The sequence below is a fragment of the Colobus angolensis genome, unplaced genomic scaffold, assembly GCF_000951035.1.
Source record: "Colobus angolensis palliatus isolate OR3802 unplaced genomic scaffold, Cang.pa_1.0 Scaffold657, whole genome shotgun sequence".
Lineage (NCBI taxonomy): Eukaryota > Metazoa > Chordata > Mammalia > Primates > Cercopithecidae > Colobus > Colobus angolensis.
The window spans coordinates 195,503-216,060 of NW_012120232.1; the positions used below are offsets into that span (position 1 = coordinate 195,503).

At 40.2% G+C, this 20,558-nt stretch overlaps 1 protein-coding gene across 1 annotated transcript in view; it reads left to right on the top strand.

The window, feature by feature from the left end:
* Positions 1 to 19,333: 19,333 nt before the first annotated feature.
* The window catches only part of ZNF92 (zinc finger protein 92), a 14,024-nt gene continuing 12,799 nt past the window's right edge, over positions 19,334 to 20,558 (top strand). Inside the window, exon 1 of the mRNA XM_011925708.1 lies at positions 19,334 to 19,431. The gene's annotated coding sequence lies outside the window, so the exon portion shown is untranslated. The remainder of the gene's footprint in view (positions 19,432 to 20,558) is intronic.

Here is a 20,558-nt window from a genome sequence, read left to right on the forward strand (position 1 = left end):
CTTTGTTCATTTAAACTCTGTAACATTCAACTTCTCTGAAGGTTTTTTTTTTCTTTTTAGAAGTTTACAGATTTTATCTAGATTAAAAAAATAAGTAATGTGTTGTTGGGCTTTAATTTTCTCAACTCATCCCTCAGCTATTTTTTCCACATATTCTATGTCCTTTCGAAATATTCCTGCAATTTTTTTCTCCTTTCTTTCTTTTTCTTTCTTTCTTTCTTTCTTTCTTTCTTTCTTTCTTTTCTCTTCCTTTCTTTCTTTCTTTCTTTCTTTCTTTCTTTCTTTCTTCCTTCCTTCCTTCCTTTTTTTTTTTTTTTTTTTTTTTTAGACAGGGTCACACTCATCACCCAGGCTGAAGTACAGTGGCATAACCAATCATGGCTAACTGCAGCCTCGACCTTCCAGGCTCAAGTAATCCTCCTGCCTCTGCCACCTGAGTAGCTGGTACTACAGGATCGCCTCATGCTGGTTAATTTTTATTTTTATTTTTATTTATTTTTATTTTTATTTTTTGAGACGGAGTCTTGCTCTGTCGCCCAGGCTGGAGTGCAGTGGAGAGATCTGAGCTAATTGTAAGCTCCGCCTCCCGGGTTCAGGCCATTCTCCTGCCTCAGCCTCCCGGGTAGCTGGGAGCATATTTTTAGTAGAGAAGGGGTTTTACCGTGTTAGCCAGGATGGTCTCCATCTACCGTGGTCTCAATCTCCTGACCTCGTGATCTGCCCTCCTGGACCTCCCAAAGTACTGGGATTACAGGTGTGAGCCACCGCACCTGGCCATGACTGGCTAATTTAAAAAAAATTTTTTTTCATGCACATAGGATCTTACTATGTTATTCAGGCTGCACTTGAACTCCTGAGTGCAAGTGATTCTCCCATCTCAGCTTGCCAAAGTGCTAGGATTATAGGTGTGAGCTCCCGTGTGCTTCTTCAATTTCTTAAGATTATTTCTAATAATAATAATAAACAGTGCTATATAGGCACAAATCTAAAAGAAATCTGGCTTCTATTTTAGAAGTGTCACTCTCCAGGATTTCAAGGGTCAAATGGAGTTAATCCTGAGTCCCAGCGCAGCCACTTAATAGCTGTGGGTCTTTGCACAAATTTTTTTTTCTTTTTTTATGTGGAAGAGTTACATAAACCACATATGCAAAAAAAGGCAGAATGATACTGATTGCAGAAATGTTAGCAATTTTTCATCCCTCCTGTAGCCATGCCCATTGCCACGTGCATTTACAGCTGTTTCTATTGAGATCCAGATCTGTTTTCCAAACCCTAGATCTGGCTGGCCGTATTTGCTCAGGGCAGTAAAAACCTGTGAACAGTGCAGTGTGCTAGTTTGAGGCCTAGGCTCACATGGTTTTGCATGCTTCTGTTTTTCTTTCAGTAGGCTGCTATCTCTGTAAAAAAGCCCATGTTAGCCAGATGGAAGATAAAATAGTATGGGGAGGAGAAGCAAGTTGCCTCTGTTGACAGCCTCAGAAGCAGAAGCGCACCTCCAGAAGCACAGCTGCCTAGTCAACAAACAGCATGTCTGAAGGAACTCAGCTGAACTCAGTTGAGAAGAATGTCCTCACTGAGCACAGCCTAAATGATTAACCATCTCAATTAGAATGAATTCCACCTGTTTCTTCTTAAAGTTTGACTGCTAGAAAATTTGGAATTCACATGTGCCTGTAATCCCAGCACTTTGGGAGGCCGAGGCAGGCGGATCACCTGAGGTCAGGAGTTCGAGACCAGCCTGACCAACATGGCCAAAACCCTGTCTCTATTAAATATACAAAAAGTAGCCGGGCGTGGTGGCGGATGCCTGTAATCCCAGCTACTCAGGGGGCTGAGGCAGGGGAATCACTTGAGTCTGAGAGGCGGAGTTTGGGGTGAGCCGAAATCGTGCCACTGTGCTTGAGCCTGGGCGAGAGTGAGACTCTGTCTCAAAAAAACAGACAAAAATCTCAGGCTGCCTGCTCAAAGGACCAGAATCCAGTAACGTTATAAAACCTGGAATTTAAAAATAATTCTTATATTCAGATGTGAATAGCTATATATTATTTATGAATGCTTAGAGCCTTATACACAAGGTTAAATGTAAATGCCCTCTGGGGTGGGCCTGGCTCAGCTCAGGGAGGAAGCCCTTCCTGAAAAGAGTGCAGCTTAGGTTTCACTCTGTCTTCATTCACTGCAGCACCTGAGCACATCTGTCACTCAGGGCCTGAGGGGGCGGGTTGTTAAACCTCATTCAGTCAGGGACGCTGGGCTGGGAACGGTCCAATCAGGCACCCAGCTGGAGCTGACAGTACGGCTTCCGGGATTCGGTGGGGTCTTAGTCTCGCTGCAGCGGGTGCTCCAGGTCTGGCTTCTGTTCTCTGTGTCCTCTGCTCCTAGAGGCCCAGCCTCTGTTGCACTGTGATCTGGTTATTGGGAGATTCACAGCTAAAACGCCAGGATCCCCCGGAAGCCTAGAAATGGTAAGAGTGCCAGGTCGGACATCCGGAGAGAAGGGGAGGGGCGTGGTTGGAACCGGTCCGAGGTGGCTGTGGCCGGAATCGGGCGTTTGCGCCGTCGGCTCCGAAATCCGCGGCATCGAATTCTTGGCACAGCTCGGCTCTCAGTCCCCTTCAGCCATAGCATGGCAGCTGGGCTGACAGCTAGGACTCCAGGCGTCCTGTCTCCTCCCTGCGCAGTGACTGTGCCCTGGCCCGGAGCCCTCTCTGAGCAGCTCTGCACCCGCAGATATTGTGCAGGGACGACTGGAGGGTTGTCAGGGGAGAATCCTGACTGGGGGTGCTGGGTTCATGAATGGAAAGAGCTTTCCGTCGCGGGCTTCCCAGTCCCTCTTTTTCCCTATTAAAATTTATGAAAGTCACCGCAAAAAAATTAATAAAACAGTGATTCAGGAATTGTAGAGCACCCAGCTGTGGTTCGTAGTTTATGGTCCATGGGAGAGGCGGAAAGGAAACCCTTGTATAAGGTGTATGATAAAACCAAATTCAATAATTGGTTAGTAGAGTTATGTAGTTTCTTAATTTGTACAATGAGGGAGGAAATTTCCTGGTCATGTAATCAGAGGTTAATTGGCAGTTTACAGTTGGTTAAGCCTGAATTTTATTTTTCACAAGGTAGTAATTTACAAAAAATGCATTTGAGTTAGATTTTTTTAAAACCAGAAACCCTGGGACTGGAGCCACCTCAGTCTAATTGCCTGCCACTTAATTATTTTCACAGTCCACAGGAGACTGATTTTCCCCTGCAATTTTCACCTGTGTCCCAAGCAGGGTCTCAAGACTCCTCCCTATTTCCCATTCCTCCAGCCTAACTGGCTTGAGGAATACTAAATTTCCAGTTCCTTCTGACATTCCCAAATGCCAACTTTCCCTTCCTAATTCACATTATCAACTATTTGTCCTTTAGTGTACATTTGAAATACTGTATTTTAATTAATCATTTTTTGACACAGCATGGATGGCATTTTAAAAAAGATTTGTTATCTGTTTGTAAATATTTCCCATGAGAAGAAACCAAAGAATATCCCCTCATAGTGAATTGTAAAAAATCTCTGTGCCTTTTTTTTTTTTTTAAATCTTCCCTAGGTACAGAGATCTTATCAGAATATTTTTGGGTCAAGGTTTCCCTTTGGAAACTTTATAAGTTAATGTGTCCTCAGTCACCCTTCAGTTTTTTCCCTGGTCCTGGGTTTCAGTTCTTTCTGGGGATAAATCAAGATATCCACTGTGGCTATGTATGCTAGAATCTCTGGTAAATTTCAGCTCCTGGCCTGGAATGGAACTCTGGGTATCTGGGAATGGGAGACATAGGACAGCCTGAGGTTGGAGTGCAGCCTCTCAAGGGAGCAGGTCGATGCCCTGGGGTTGAGAGGAATCTCCTGGTGTACGCTTCCTTTGTAAAGCAAACCCTTTGAGAAGTTAAGATTGTCTTCAAACCAACCCAGCTTCCATTTCTGGATACATATTGCTGGTCAATCATTTGCTGGTACTGAGGGGAGAACACAGAAATAATTTCGGCCCACTGGATTCTCTAAGATTTGTGAAAGAAACAATAGTATCCCAAAAGACAGTCAAACCTGATCCCAGTGAGATGGTTCAAGAACTTGCAAAGTGAAATGCACCTGGGGCAGTCACTGGGGCCTAGTGCAGTGTCTCCAGAGAGGGTGGTCATTGAGCACTTAAGTGAGCAGGATGGGGTGGGAGAATCTCTCAAGTGATTGGGTGTTGACTTGGCATGTGAGTCAGATGCATCTGTTTTTTAATCAGCACTGCCACTCCCTGGGATTGTCACCCTGAAAAGATTTCTTCATTTACTTTGACTTAAGTGTTTTAATTGTAACTTGCAGTTTATTAGTAGGACTAAAAGGTAAGAGGATAATTACAATGGGCATAAAAGAGGTGGGTTTTGGAAAAAAATATCTAATCATATATTCTATTTGTTAAGTATTCTCATTTACCTTTTCCTTTCCCAGACTGAGTTTAGGAATTTTCTCAGGTTTGTTTTTTATGGCTGGGTGATGTCCAAGGCTTAGCTTTTAGAATGCTACCAAGGAAAAGAATAGGGAAAATATCTCTTCCATTTTGACTGTAGAAAATGAATACATTTCTGGCTGGGTGTGGTGGCTCATACCTGTAATCCCAGCACTGTGGGAGGCCGAGGCTGGGGGATCATCTGAGGTCAGAGGAGTTCTAGACCAGCCTGGCCAACATGGTGAAACCCCGTCTCTACTAAAAATACAAAAATTAGAAATTAGCCATGAATGGTGGTAGGCACCTGTAATCCCAGCTATTCGGGAGGGTGAGGAAGGAGAATCATTTGAACCCCATAGGCAGAGGTTGCAGTGAGCTGAGATTGTGCTGCTGCACTCCAACCTGGGCAATAGAGCGGGACTCCATCTCAAGAAAAAAGAAGGGAGGGAGGGAGGGAGGGAGGGAGGGAGGAAGGAAGGAAGGGAGGGAGGGAGGAGAATATATTTCCACAAGAAGATGTGGTAGATAATTGGTGAGTTACACAGATTCATGAAAACATCAGTTCCTCCTTTTTCAGGGTACATTTCAGTGAATACCTCTCTTCAGTATCCAATCATCTTGATTTCTGAAGTTAATGCTAAATTTTTTCAAATGAAACTTGGACCATATCATTTTTAATGGATATAATAAAATAATGTATTTATCGTTTTAAAATAATACATGCTTTTGCATTTTAGGTAGGTGATGTAAGGGGTTTAAAATTTGCTTCTCTTATGTAAACACTGTGTTTGAGTAATTTTGCTGAATTTTTCAGTTTCAAAAACCATTTGAACAACTCTGACATGGAAATTAAAGCTTGCGCCAATGACTCCAAGCTAAGGCTATTACTGAGCCTGCAAAGGGAAGGGAGGTTATTAAAGGCCCAGTTCTTTCTAGGAAGCCTACCCTGCAGTTGTCAGAGCCTGCTCACCCTAGCCATGGGAGAACCTTTATACTGAGAGAAGCTACAGAGCCCTGGAAAGCTGGGGACCCACAGGCAGATGCAGTTAAGGTTCAGAAGGAAAAGAACTGGCAGGAGTTTTGTGAAGATGAAGTTGTTATTGTTTTGTAGCAGTTTCTAGACTTTGTAAAATAAAACAAAATTAGGTTTATTTTAAAAAATTTCTAAAATATTGCAACAGAAGGAAGTACCAACTATAACATCTTTAAGGATTGCAAAGTTTAGGCGGATAAAGACTTTCTTAGGGAGAAGCAAAAAAGATTACAAGGTCAGAGGGGAATGGCAAATGGAGGGTGCATAAATCAGATTTTATTTTTAATTTTTAATTTAATTAAAAATTTTTTTGAGACGTAGTCTTACTTTGTTGCCCAGGCTGGAGTGCAGTGGCTGAATATCACCTCACTGCAACCTCTGCCTCCTGGGTTCAAGTGACTCTCATGCCACAGCCTCCTGAGAAGCTGGGATTACAGCCGCCCACCACCATGCTAGGCTAATTTTTGTATTTTTAGGAGAAACAGGGTTTCGCCATATTGGCCAGGCTGGTCTCGAACTCCTGACCTCAGGTGATCTGCTTTTCTCAGCCTCTCAAAATGCTGGGATTACAGGTGTGAGCCACCATGCTCAGCCCAAATCAGATTTTAGATTAGAAAATGTTTTACCCTGAAGTCAGCAAGTTTTTAGGAGAAATATAAAATGGGGTTGTATGTTGGCTCAGACTGAGAGTAGCTCAAAGTTCAGGAGCCTGTGGGAAGGAGATAAACTTAACTATATTTTGATTAAGAAGTATTTTATTTGATCACTGAAGAAAAATTCCGCTTTTTTTTTAACTACAAAAAAGAAAATCTTATACATAGTGCTATCTAGTTATTTCAGTACCATTTTATTAACTAGGGAATTCTGGCCGGGCATGGTGGCTCACGCCTGTAATCCCAGCACTTTGGGAGGCCAAGGTGGGTGGATCACCTGAGGTTGGGAGTTTGAGACCAACCTGACCAACATGGAGAAACTCCGTCTCTACTAAAAATACAAAAAAAAAATAGCAGACATGGTGGCCCATGCCTGTAATCCCAGCTACTCAGGAGGCTGAGGCAGGAGAAATGCTTGAGCATGGAGGTGGAGGTTGCGGTGAGCCGAGATCAAGGCATTGCACTCCAGCCTGGGGAACAAGAGCAAAATTCTGTCTCAAAAAAAAAAATTCTTCCCACATTGCTCTTGGCAGCTTTGTTGAAGATAAGATGGTTGTAGATGTGTGGCATTATTTCTTGGCTCTCTATTCTGTTGCATTGTTCTATGAGCAATTGTTCTTTTTTTTTTTTTTTTTTTTTTTAAATCACTACCATGCTGCTTTGGTTACAACCTTATAGAATAGTTTCAAGTCGGGTAATGTAATGTCCAACTTTGTTCTTTTTGCTTAGAATTGCCTTGGCTATTCAGGCTCTTTGTTGGTTCTATATGAATTTTAAAATAGTTTTTTTAATTCTGTTAAGAATGTTTTTGGTAGCTTGATAAGAATGACATTAGATCTGTAAATTTCTTTGGGCAGTATGGCCATTTTAATGATATTGATCTTTTCTTTTCTTTTTTTTTTGAGACAGAGTTTCACTCTTGTTGTCCAGGCTGGAGTGCAATAGCACGATCTTGGCTCACCGCAACCTCTGCCTCTGGATTCAAGCAATTCTCCTGTCTCAGCCTCCTGAGTAGCTGGGATTACAGACATGTGCCACCACGCCCAGCTAATTTTGTATTTTTAGTAAAGACAGGGTTTCTCCATGTTGGTCAGGCTGGTCTTGAATTCCCAACCTCAGGTGATCTGCCCGCCTCGGCCTCCCTATGTGTTGGGATTACAGTCTTGAGCCACCCCACCCACCCGATATTGATCTTTTCTATCCATGAGCATAAAATACTATTCAATGTATCTGTGTCATATCTGACTTATTTAAGAAATGTTTTGTAATTCTTGTTGTAGAGACCTTTCACTTCCCTGGTTAGTTGTATTCCTGGATGTTTTATTATTCTTGTGGCAATTGTGAATGGGATTGTGTTTTTCTTTTTTTTCTTTTGAGACAGAGTTTCACTCTGTTGCCCAGGCTGGAGTGCAATGGTGCAATCTTGGCTCACTGCAACCTCCGCCTCCCAGGTTCAATCGATTTTCCTGCCTCAGCCTGCCAAGTAGCTGAGTAGCTGGGATTTCAGGCAAGTGCCACCATACCTGGCTAATTTTTTGTATTTAGTAGGGACGGGGTTTCACCATGTTGGTCAGCCTGGTCTTGAACTCCTGCCTCAAGTGATCCACCCACCTCGGCCTCCCAAAGTGCTGGGATTACAGGTGTGAGCCACCACACCCGGCCTGGGATTGTGTTTTTGTTTTGGCTTTCGGCTTGGATGCTGTTGATGTACAGGTATCCAACTAATTTTTGTGCATTTATTTTGTATTCTGAAATTTTGCTTCAGTTTTTCAGTTTAAAGAACTTTTCTATGGAGACAGAAAAGAGAAGAACTTTTCTGTAGGTTTTCTAGATATAGAATTATGTTGTCCACAAACAGGGATAGTTTGACTTTTTCTCTTTCTATTGAATACCCTCTATTTTCGTATCTTGCCTGATTACTCTGGTGTGGACTACCAATTCTGTGTTGAATAGGAGTGGTGAGAGAAGGCATCCTTGCCTTGTGCCAGTTTTCATGGAGAAATGCTTGCAGTTTGTGTCCATTCAGTATGTTGGTTATGGGTTTGTCATAGATAACTCATTATTTTGAAATATGTACCTTCAATGCCTACTTTGTTCAAGATTTTTAACATGAAAGATGTTAAAATTTTTTTGAAAGCTCCTTCTGCATCTATTAAGATAATCTTGTGGTTTTTATCTTTATTTTTGTTAATGTAATGAATCACATTTATTAATTTGTGTATGTTGAACCAGCCTCATATCCCAGAGAAAAAGCCTACTTGATCATAACTGATTAGCTTTTTGGTGTGCTGCTGAATTTAATTTGCCAGTATTTTGTTGAAGATTTTTGCATATCAATGGTCCTAAGGATATTTGCATAAAATTTTCTTTTTTGTTATATCTATGTCAGGTTTTGGTGTCTGAATGATGCTGTTCTTATGAGTTGAAGGGGAGTGTCTTTTTCTCAATTTTCTGGAATAGTTTTAGAAAGAATGGTACCAGCTCTTTTTTTTGTACATCTTATAGAATTTAGCTGTGGATGTCTCTGGTTCTGGGCGTTTTTTGGTTGCTAGGCTATTTGTTACTAATTCAATTCTGCAGTTTGTTATTGGTCTATTCAGAGATTCAATTTCTTTTTTGTTCAGTCCTCGGAGGATGTATTTTTCAGGAATTTACTATTTCTTTTAGATTTTCTAGTTTGTGTGCATAGAAGTGTTCATAGTAGACTTCAACAGTTATTTGTATTTTTCTGGAGTCAGTGGTAATGTCCCTTTTGTCATTTCTAATTTTATTTATTTGAATCTTCATTAATCTACCTAGTGGTTTAGCTTATTAATTTTTTTTTATAGATTTAACTCCTGGATTTCTTGATCTGTTGCATAGTTTTTTATGTCTAAATCTCCTTCAGTGCAACTCTTATTTGTTATTTTTTGCCTTCTGCTAACTTAGGGGTTTGCTTCTCTGCTTATTTTATTCATGAGATTAGGTTGTTAAATTGAGATCTTTTTAACTTTTTTATGGGAGTATTTAGTGCTATAAAGTTTTCTGTTAACACTGCCTTAGCTGTGTTGCACAGATTCTGGTAGGTTGTACTTTGTTCTCATTTGTTTCAAAGAACTTTTTGATTTTTGCCTTAATATTATTATATACCCAAAAGTTATTCAGGTACAGGTTGTTTAATTTCCATGTAATTGTATGGTTTCAAGTGGTTTTCCTTGTACTGAATTATATTTTAATAAATCTGCGGTCTGAGTATGTGGTTGGTATAATTTTGGAATGTTTGAATTTGCTGAGGATTGTTTTATTTTGGATTGTGTGGTCAATTTTAGAGTTACGTGCCACGTGGTGCTGAGAAGAATGTATATTATGTTGTTTTTAGATGGAGAGTTCTGTAGATTTCTATTAGGACTATTTGGTCAAGTATTGAGTTTAGTTCCTAATATCTTTTTTAATTTGCTGCCTCAATAATGTGTCTAATAGTGTCTGTGGGGTGTTGTAGTCTCCCACTATTGTATCAGAATCTAAGTCTCTTCATAAATCTCTAAGAACTTGCCTTATTCATGTGCATCTGTGAAAGGAAATTAAATCTTGGGACCCAGAACTCATTAAGCCAAACAGAAAAGTTAAGCTGGGAACGGGGTCACACAAACCTGTTTTCCTCTTTTGACTCTGTTGACAAAAATAGTCAAACTCTGTAAAATGTTTTAAGAGATTTATTCTGAGCCAAATATGAGTGACCATGGCCTGTGACACAGCCCTCAGGAGGTCCTGTGATCAGGCCAAGGTGGTTGGGGTACAGCTTGGTTTTATATATTTTAGGGATACATAAGACATCAATCAAATACATTTAAGAAATACATTGATTTGGTTCCAAAAGGCAGGACAACTCAAAGCGGCAGCTTCCGGGCTGTAGGTAAATTTACACATTTTCCGGTTGACAATTGGTTGAGTGTATCTGAAGACCTGGGATCAACAGAAAGAAAATGTTCAGGTTAAGATAAAGGATTGTGGAGACCAAGTTTTATTGTATAGCGGAAGCTCTCAGATAGCAGACTTCAGAGATAGCAGGTTGTAAAATGTTTCTTATTGAACTTAAAAAGGTGCCTGGCTCTTAGTTGATTATCTTCTGGATCTGGAATGTAAGGAAGGAAAACAAAAGGGGAAAGGGGATTGTCTATCGAATGTAAATTTTTCCCATAAGAGACTTTGCAGGGCAATTTCAAGGTATGGCAAGAAAATATATTTTGGTGTTAAATATTTTGATTTTTTTTTTTTCCTTGTCTCATAATGTTATGCCAGAGTCAGATTGGAAAGTAAGTCACGATCTATAGGGTCAAATAAAACCCATCTGTTGAGAATTTATGGTTTGTAGGGCATGACCTCCTACAAACCATTAGGTAGAAATTTGGGCAAGATAAATTCAGAGCTTAGTCCTTAGTTCCTGAATAAGATGGCTACAAGAGGAAAAGCTACATACCTCCCCTATATTTTGCCCACAGGAAAATTTCTAGTGAGCTGCAAGATCTTTACCCTAAGGTGTTTCTGTTAAAATGTAAACTGATAGCTTATCTTTACAGATACAGTCACCCCCCTGCCCAATGGACACAAATGCATATATGATTGTTCCTCTACCTCATTTTGTCTGTTATCTTATATATAAAAAAAAAGGAAATTGCAGATTCACTGAGCCAGACAATGGCATGAGTGACTATTTTTCCCTACCCCGCTCTTACCTAACAATTGTATACTTCTCAATATCTCACCGCTTCCCTTTTACATTTGGAACCCTGAAAATTATCTTGGGAGAGGACACAGACCTGTCTCTTGGGCCCACATCCTTACCTTTGGCAAGTAAACCTCCTAAAATGATTGAGACATGTCTTGTTGTTTTTCTTGATTGACACACCCATGAATTTTTTATAACACCTTTCTCTCTTCTGCTTTTTGTCCTATAAACATTCTTTCAAGTGCACACAGTGTGCAAAATTAAGATGTCCAAGAGTTCAAAAACATGTCCAGAGACCTGGCTGTTGTAGGAGAAAATGTAAATTAGAAATAAGAGGGTTTATTGTCCTATGTGGAAATAAGGGAGGATGTTTTGTTAATTTCTTTTTCCTTAAAGGATTTAAATGATATGTAGATTTTTCCTTGTTGTTTGAAAGATATGTAAATCATACACCTAAATAAACCTTTTGTTATTGTTTTTGACTCAGGATTGTCTTTATCTAGGACCTCAGATTCATTGCTTTGTTTTTGGTTTGGCAAAGGTTTTTTTTCATTTAATCTGTATTTTTTAAGGTAGACATCGATGTGTGTAGATTAAAGCTCATTTTAAGAGTACACAAAAGTTGAGCACAAAGATAGGATTACATTTAGCAAGACAGAATGATGAAGACTAAAAGATACCGAGTAAGCTCCTTTGACAGAAAACAGATTATCCAAGGTAATTATTTAATATTTGCAGGCTGAAGTGCTTGCTAAAGCAAGGTTCGGTGTATGAATTGAACGGTGGAGTCTGTGGTTGTGCTTTAGTTTCTGTTTATTACTTCAGAACAATTAGCCTAGTTATGTGCAGTGTTTGTAGACAAACTGCATTCATATAAATTAAGCGGTATTTTGTACAGTAGTGTGAATATAACACTACAATATTTGCTTTGAATGAATTAGTCATTTCAATATTTTTATATTCATACATTTGGAATATAAAGTGTTTTAATTGGATTATAGTTACAGACAATTTTTAAAAATCCTATGTACATTATAAATAGTACATTAAAATTATACCTAGGTATTTATATCTAATTCAAAAAAGTTACTATCAAATTATTACAGTAGATATTAGTATAACATGGTTACTGATTTATCCAATAGAGATAATTATAGGTAAGCATAACTTCAGTATCTTTCATTTCACTAAATTGGAATGCTGCTGTTATAGGAAAAATAAACACGAATGATGTGGCCAGCCAAAAACCATAATAGCTCTTCAGTTAGCCATGATGCAAGCTCAAATATATTCCACTATATTAACAAAGTCACATTCCAATTCTTCATTAAAAAGTTCTGGTGGGGATAAGGGAGGATACCACCCCTCATATTGTCTTATGCCCAATTTCTGCCTGCAAAGAGAGAAGTAAAAACTGAAAGGCAGAAATGAAATCCACAGGCAGACAGCCCAGTGCCACACCCTGGGCCTGGTAGTTAAAAATCGACCTCTGACCTAATTGGCTATGTTATCTATGGATTACAGACATTATATAGAAAAGCAGTGTGAAAATCCCTGTCCTGTTCCGTTCTAATTACTGGTGTGTCAGCCCCCCACTCACGTACCCCCTTCTTGTTCAATTGATCACGACCTTCTCATGCAGACCCCCTTAGATTTGTGAGCCCTTAAAAGGGACAGGAATTGCTTACTCTGGGAGCTCGGTTGTTGGAGATGTGAGTCTTGCTGAAGCTCCTGGGTGAATAAAGCCCTTCCTTCCTTAACTCGGTGTCTGAGGGGTTTTTGTCTGCAACTTGTCCTGCTACAGGGAGAGGCCGAGGTGGGCGCATCACTTGCAGTCAGGAGTTCAAGACCAGCCTGGCCAACATGGTGAAACCCCATCTCTACTAAAAATATAAAATAAGCCAGGTGTGGTGGCACATGCCTATAATTCCAGCTATTCCAGAGGCTGAGGCACAAGAATCACATGAACTCGGAAGGCAGAGGCTTTAGTGAGCTGAGATTGTGCCACTGCACTCCAGCCTGGGTGAGAGAGTGAGACTCTGTCTCAAAAAGAAATGTTCTGGTAAAACTGTCAGAGATTTTCCAGTATAGATCTCTCATTTAATGGCTAGGAGATGAGAGAACAGCAGAGATGGAAAAGAAACTTATTAAATTCTGCTGAGAATCTGCCCCCTTTCTTCATAACACTCATGTTTCTCATGTCGAGAGTAGTGGTGCATTTTAGATGTTTAAAAAAATTATTTGAGGCCCTATTACTATCCCATGGTGTCTGTGAATGAGGTGGGCTGTCACAGGAGTACTCTTGGAGCTATCTCTATCTGGACTCATGCTGAAAATCCAGCAGTATTTTTTCCATGTCACCACTATAAATAGAAACTGAGGCTGAAACAGTGCTCCTATTTCCATTATTGTGAAGGTGCAATTCTACCCAGAAGTCCTGCAGGCTCTCCTCCTGCAGTTCAGGCCTCACTCCGATGTGGCACTGAAGTGCTGCTGTGGCAAATGGGGTTCATATAAGATGTAATCTGCCAGCTGTGAGCCCTGTGCTGTGGGCTGTGTCTCAAGGGAAGATGGTAGAAGTAAGAGAGGACACCAGCCACCCGGAAAGGGCAAGCAGGAGTGCTGTAGCCCAGTGCTCAGGGAGTAGCATAGCCATAAAGTAAATAGCCATAAAGATAGCATGCTCTTCAACCATTTCTATAGGAGAGTGAGAGCCTACCTTCAGCAGGCACCTGGCTTCAAGCTGCAAAATTACCTCTTGTCATGAAGATGTGAAAAGTTTATTTTGTCATTGATTATAACCAATTAACACACATGGATGGCCCCCCCAATTACCAGGTGAATTCAGGATGAACTACATTGATATGGTGCTGTAAATCCTACTTGTGGACTAATTATGGTGACCATCTTTCTGTCTTTGCAATCTCTTAAGCAGATTGACTGTGACATATGTCACATTTTGGTTTAATTGTGTAATAAAACAGCTTTATTTCTGTTCTGTCATTGTGGAGTTATTCTGGTGCTTGAGAACATTTTTCTTTTAATTATGTTTTCCAGTCACTGTCTAGAATAGCCAAACATAATATAAACATACAAGGTGCCAACCAAGCTTTAATCTAGAGGGGCCTTTCTCTCTCAGGCTTCCAGTCAACTCACAATTGTGCTGCAAAGTGCATGGTGTCCCCTAAATATGCAGGCAGAATTGTGTCTCTGCCTATTTTGTGTCTATAGTCCTCTATAGTCAACATTTAGAGAGGCTAGACCTGATTTCTAAATACTTCATAGGACAGCAATCAACCATTTTACATCTTTCAATGACTCTTTAGACCAGAAACTGATTCAGAGACCATGGGGCCCAGAAACCCAGAGTAGCATGTGCACTGAGTAGACATGCAGGCATAAGAATCTCCACTTTCCCTTTCCTTCTCTTCTTAAAATGCCCACAATGTGCAGATGACACCTGCTGCCATTCCACCCATCCAGGACCTAAATTTGCAGCTCCAAACTCTGAATCTAGGTATTGAGATTTGGATGGGTGGGAGCATTTATTTGAGAAATGCAAATTCTTTTAGTTATGAGGCTCAAAGAGACATTAAAATGAGACCACAATTATGTCTTTTTCCCTTCTTTGAGCTATGTATTTCTTGAAACTGCTTGCTATTTCTTCAAGTAGCTATAAATTAAACTAATAGTTACACACTGGACGCTATAACCCCCACCCTATAGCTTAACAATGTATATCCAATTAGTAACGTTATTTGTGGTAAATAAGAATTTCTGACAACCTTGTATCAGCCCACTCTCTGTTGTTGGGAACAGGCTCCCCAAAATCTGGCCATAAACAAAATCTCTGCAGCACTGTGACATGTTCATGATGGCCATAACACCCACGCTGGAAGGTTGTGGGTTTACCAGAATGAGGGCAAGGGACACCTGGCCCGCCTGGGGCAGAAAACTGCTTAAAGGCGTTCTTAAATCACAAACAATAGCATGAGCGATCTGTGCCTTAAGGACGTGCTCCTGCTGCAGATAACTAGCCAAACCCGTCCCTTTATTTCAGCCCATCCCTTCGTTTCCCATAAGGGATACTTTTAGTTAATCTAATATCTATAGAAACAATGCTAATGACTGGCTTGCTGTTAATAAATATGTGGGTAAATCTCTGTTCAGGGCTCTTAGCTCTGAAGGCTGTGAGACTCCTGACTTCCCACTTCACACTTCTATATTTCTGTGTGTGTGGCTTTAACTCCTCTAGTGCCGCTGGGTTAGGGTCTCCATGACCGCACTGATCTGGGCACTCTGTCCCTTTCCTACTGCCTTTACAAATCCACTTTTAACTGCTGCTAATCAAAATGTAGATTTCAGGCAACTTGAATCTTTGCTCCCAGGTTACAATTCTCAAACTTGTCTCAAACTACTTATATTGTTGCCTCAGCTCTTTTGTTTTAGGTAGACATATCACTTAGAATGTGCTAGAGCAGCCTCTATGAGGGGATCTCTCCTTTGGTTGTACTCTGCCTCCTGTAACACTCAAGAATGCAGAGCCAGGTTTATTCAACCTAGAATCTACACAGAAGGTCTGGCCTCTGCCTTAGATTTACAAAGTAGGGCCAGAATTTGGATTAAGAATGTACAGAAAACCAACAGGAGGCATTTTCTGCATTGTGAGATGTCATCATAGACATTTTAAAGCCCCCCTTTGAAAGTGTGGTTCTTTGAGCTTTTCAGATCTTGTTCAGTGATCTGCTACAGTAATATAAGATGCTCTTGTATAAATAGAATCTGATGGCAGAATCTGTAAGTGTAAACAAGCATCTTAGAAGTGACAGATCAAGGTCACAAGGTATCCACAGCCATGACCACAACTATACCTACCCATAAAATGTGATACTGGAGTAGAGTGTTCTTGTCTTCCTTTTACACAAGATCAAGACAGGTGATCCAGGTTCTGGAGCTCCACTAGGACAGTTTCATTTTTATTTAGAACCAGCCTGTCCCCCTCCTGCTTGGCTTATCCTTAAGCAATCAGCCTAGGGTCACTGGGAATCCTCTCACAATCACCTAGGCATCTCTGAGACATTTGAGGATGACCAGGGAGGAACTGTGTCAGGCTGAAAAGAGTGGTTAATTCTGCCTCTGTCTCAGTGTAAGAGAAATGAGTCATCCTGTGTTTGTACCTCCCCTCATATGAGAGATGTCTTTGGTTGATACCCAGATGAGAATTTCTTCAGTTTCCTGGTACTTGGATGAAAAACAAGGAGGTGGTCTGGAGACCCAAATGGATAAACTAATTGCTTGCATTTCATATGGCCATTAGAAAAATAGATGAAGCAATCATGGTCCCTACCATCTAGGAACTGTTAGTCTTGACTAGCAACTGAATACGTGGTTGAATTAAGCATCATATAGTTGGCACAATAAATAGATGTAGGCAAAAAAGTGTACTTTATTTGGGCCACTTTATATTTTTGTAACTTATGAGGTCATTTCAATGGATATTTATGGACACAATAGTTGTTATTAGTATTTCTATTTCTTATGCCTTGCTAAGAATACATATTTGGCTTCTAATAAAATTACCCTAGAAAACCCTAAGAGATTTGTTTAAATTGCTTATTAGTATATGTTATAAAATTGACAGGGCAGTGACTAAAAATGATTAAAATTTCACAAACTGGGATTTAATTTTCTTTTAGGTAAGCTTAGCAAAAAAAGAATAGGAAATACCCCAGTGGCATAGAGAGCAGAGTTCTACATAGGGTACACTCCCTGCCCGAGCCTTGTGCAAGTTTACTGTTTTTGGAGGCCTTATTTAGGTCTGGCCCCACCCTGGAGTCTTGCCTCACAGAACTGATTAGAAGAGATGAGAGTACTAGGTGGTGAATCCTGCAGCCTTTCTAGAGCCAATGCTCACAATATTGTGAAACCTAAAAGCAGGTAAGTGGAAAAAATAAAGTATGTATTTTAGGGTCTTAATTTGTAATTTTTTAATTAAAATCAGTGCTTGCAGAGACATTCCATTTACCAACCTGTTTTCTTTTCTTGCAGATGCTGTAGTTGCTCTGCAGGTCACAAAAAAGTAAATATAAACACAATAAACATTTTTCTAAACTGCATTAAACTTTTTTTCTGTATCCCTCTCATCTGTCTCTATTTAACTTTTATTCTATACATTTTTAAAAAAATAAATGACAGAAAAACAAAAGAAATAAAAATGCTGGGCCCTTTTTCTAAATCCTGGGAATTACTAAACACTAAATACCAAATACCATAGCTCCCAAGGTGCTATGAGGATTAAATCATGTAATGTGTTATTCCCAGCAAAGTGCTCTGTAACATTCCCTTCAGCACATAGTGCCTGCTTAATAAACATTGCGTTATTATACGTGAAAATGTTGTTTTTCTTTTCTTTTTTCTGTTTCTTTCTTTCTTTTTTTTTTTTTTTTGAGACAGAGTGTCGCTCTTGTTGCCTAGGCTGGAGAGCAGTGCTGGATCTCGATTTACTGCAGCCTCTTCCTCCTGGGTTCAAGTGATTCTCCTGCCTCAGCCTCCTGAGTAGCTGGGATTATAGGCACCCACCACCATGCCCAGGTAATTTTTCTATTTTTATTAGAGAAGGGGTTTCACCATGTTGGCCAGGCTGGTCTTGAACTCCTGACCTCAGGTGATCCACCTGTTTCGACCTCCCAAAGTATCCAGCCTGTTTTTCAAATGCAGATTTATTCAGACATAGCTGCCTTCTGTTTGTTCTGTAAACTTAAAAGAGCCAGCAAAAAATATGAAAATTGATTATCTTCATTTGTCCTAGAATTTGTATTGTGACAAGAGTGCGAAGTGTAAGGGACTCTGCAGTGTCTCCTTTCTCTAACTAATGCTAAATCCCAGCACTTTGGGAGGCTGAGGTGGGCAGATCACAAGACCAGGAGTTCAAGACCAGCCTGGCCAACATGGTGAAACCCTGTCTCTACTAAAAATACAAAAATTAGCTGGGCATGGTGACGCATGCCTGTAATCCCAGCTACTCAGGAGCTGAGGTAGGTGAATCACTTGAACATGGGAGGCAGAGATTGCAGTGAACCAAGATCACGCCTCTGCACTTTAGCCTGGGTGACAGCGAGACTCCATCTAAAAAAATAAAAAAATGCTTGTTGAAAATTTCTCATTACAGTCTTCTATTTATGGTTATGCTGCATTTCCTCTGAAATTTTACTGCCATACAGTGGATGGCAGTAAATTCTTTCTTAATGTTTAAGAATGTCATAAGAAATTCTTTCTTAATGTTACACCAATATTGCAAACCAGATTTTATGAGTAAACATGTCTCTTATTATTGTTTCGTAGTTCTATATTAGTGTTTTTTTCAGTGTAGGTTCCTTAATATTAGTTTATTATAATTTTTTGTTTTACTTACATATTATAATTTAAGACATTTTGCAATTGTTTGTACACTTTAAGTCAATGTGGGGTTTAATAGATAAATCAGGCACATGTCTGTCACAATCAGATTATATATGTGGGTGTTTTTATTTATAAATATGACCCCTATTTTGGTTATAGCTTATCTTGTTTATATTCATTCTTAGCTGATTTTCAATGGTGGTTTTATTTTGTGTAAGTGACTAATCATGGAAATAGTCTTCTTTTTACCATGTGTTTTATAATGAATATATATTTCCTTGTGTGAGAGAAACACTTTTGTGGTTTCAGGGTAATTTTTTTTTTTCCATTTTTGGAGGTAGAGTGTTACTCTTTTGCCCAGGTTTGAGTGCAGTGATCTTGACTCACTGCAACCTCCACCTTTTAGGCTCAAGCGATTCTCCTGTCTCAGTCTCCTGAGTGGCTAGGATTACAGGTGGCCACCACCATGCCTGGCTATTTTGTTGTATTTTTAGTAGAGATGGGGTTTCACCATGTTGCCCAGGGTGATCTCAAACTCCTCAGCTCAGGCAATCTGCCCGCCTCATCCTCCCAAAGTGCTAGGATTACAAGTGGGAGCTACTGCATCTTATCATCTTAAATCTACTCAAGTATACATTTCAGGGCCAGGCATGGTGGTGGCTCCCATGTGTAATCTCAGGATTTTGGGAGGCCAAGACAGAGACAATTGCTTGAGCGTGAAAGTTTGAGACCAGTCTGGGAAACTTATGGAGATTCAACTACAACTTTTTTTTTTTCTTTTAATAGCCAGGCATGGTCTTGTCCATCTGTGGTCACAGCTTTCTGGGAGATTTAGAGAGGAGAATTACTTGAGCCTAGGAGTTTGAGGCTATACTGAGTGATAATTGTGCCACTGCACTCCAGCTCAGGTGACAGAGCGAGACTCTGTGCCCCCAAAAAAGCTGTTCATTTCAGGCATGTTAGGTGTATTCACATTGTTATGCAAAAGACTTTCAGACATTTTACATCTTGTGAAACTAAACCTTAATACCCATTAAGTAACAGCTGCCCATTTTACCTTCTCTTTATCCCTTGACAGACACCCTTCCACTTTGGATTTTATGAGTGTGACTACTTAAGATATCTCATAAGTGGAATTATAGTCTCTATCATTTTGTTACTGGATTATTTCAGGTGATACAGTATTCTCAAAGTCTATCTTACAATGTCACAAGATTTTCTATTTTAAGGCTGAATAAAATTCCATTTTGTGTATATGTTACAGTTTTTGATGTGTTTGTAAGTCAAGGGACATCTAAGTTGCTTCAGCCTTCCAGCTTTTGTGAATACTGCTACAATAAACATAGATGTTCAAATATGTTTTGTGGGTCCTGGGTTGCATAGTTTGGATATAGATTCATAAATGGGGTTGCTGTAGTTGATGATAGTTTTATTTTATTTTTGAGATGGAGTCTCGTTCTGTCACCCAGGCTGGAGTGCTGTGACGTGATACCAGGTCACTGCAACCTCTGCCCCCTGGATTCAAATGATTCTTGTATCTCAGCCTTCTGAGTAGCTGGAATTACAGGCGCTCACCACCATGCCGGGCTAAGGTTTGTATTTTTAGTAGAGACAAGGTTTCACCATTTTGGCCGGGCTGGTCTCAAAGTCCTGATCTCAAGTGATCTGCTTGACTTGGCCTCCAAAAGTGCTGGGATTACAGGCATGAGCCACTGCACCCAGCCCATAATTTTATTTTATTTTATTTTATTTTATTTTTTTTTGAGGCGGAGTTTCACTCTGTCGCCCGGACTGGAGTGCAGTGACAGGATCTCAGCTCACTGCAAGCTCCGCCTCCCTGGTTTACGCCATTCTCCTGCCTCAGCCTCCGGGGTAGCTGGGACTACAGGTGCCCACCACCTCGCCTGGCTAGTTTTTGTATTTTTAGTAGAGACGGGGTTTCACCGTGTTAGCCAGGATGGTCTGATCTCCTGACCTCGTGATCCGCCCATCTCGGCCTCCCAAAGTGCTGGGATTACAGGCTTGAGCCACCGCGCCCGGCCATAATTTTATTTATAATTACTTGAGAAACATTTATAAAATTTTAAAATAATGGCTGCATTCTTGTTTTCCACCAATCAACATGGGGTTTATTTTTATTGCATTATCAACAGATTTGGTGCTTTTTTAAAAAAAATTGATTATGGTCATTCTAATTGGTATGAGCTGATTGTTTTTTTGTTCCTTTTTTTTTTTTTGAGACAGAGTCTTACTCTGTCGCCCAGGCTGGAGTGCAGTGGCACAATCTCGGCTCACTGCAA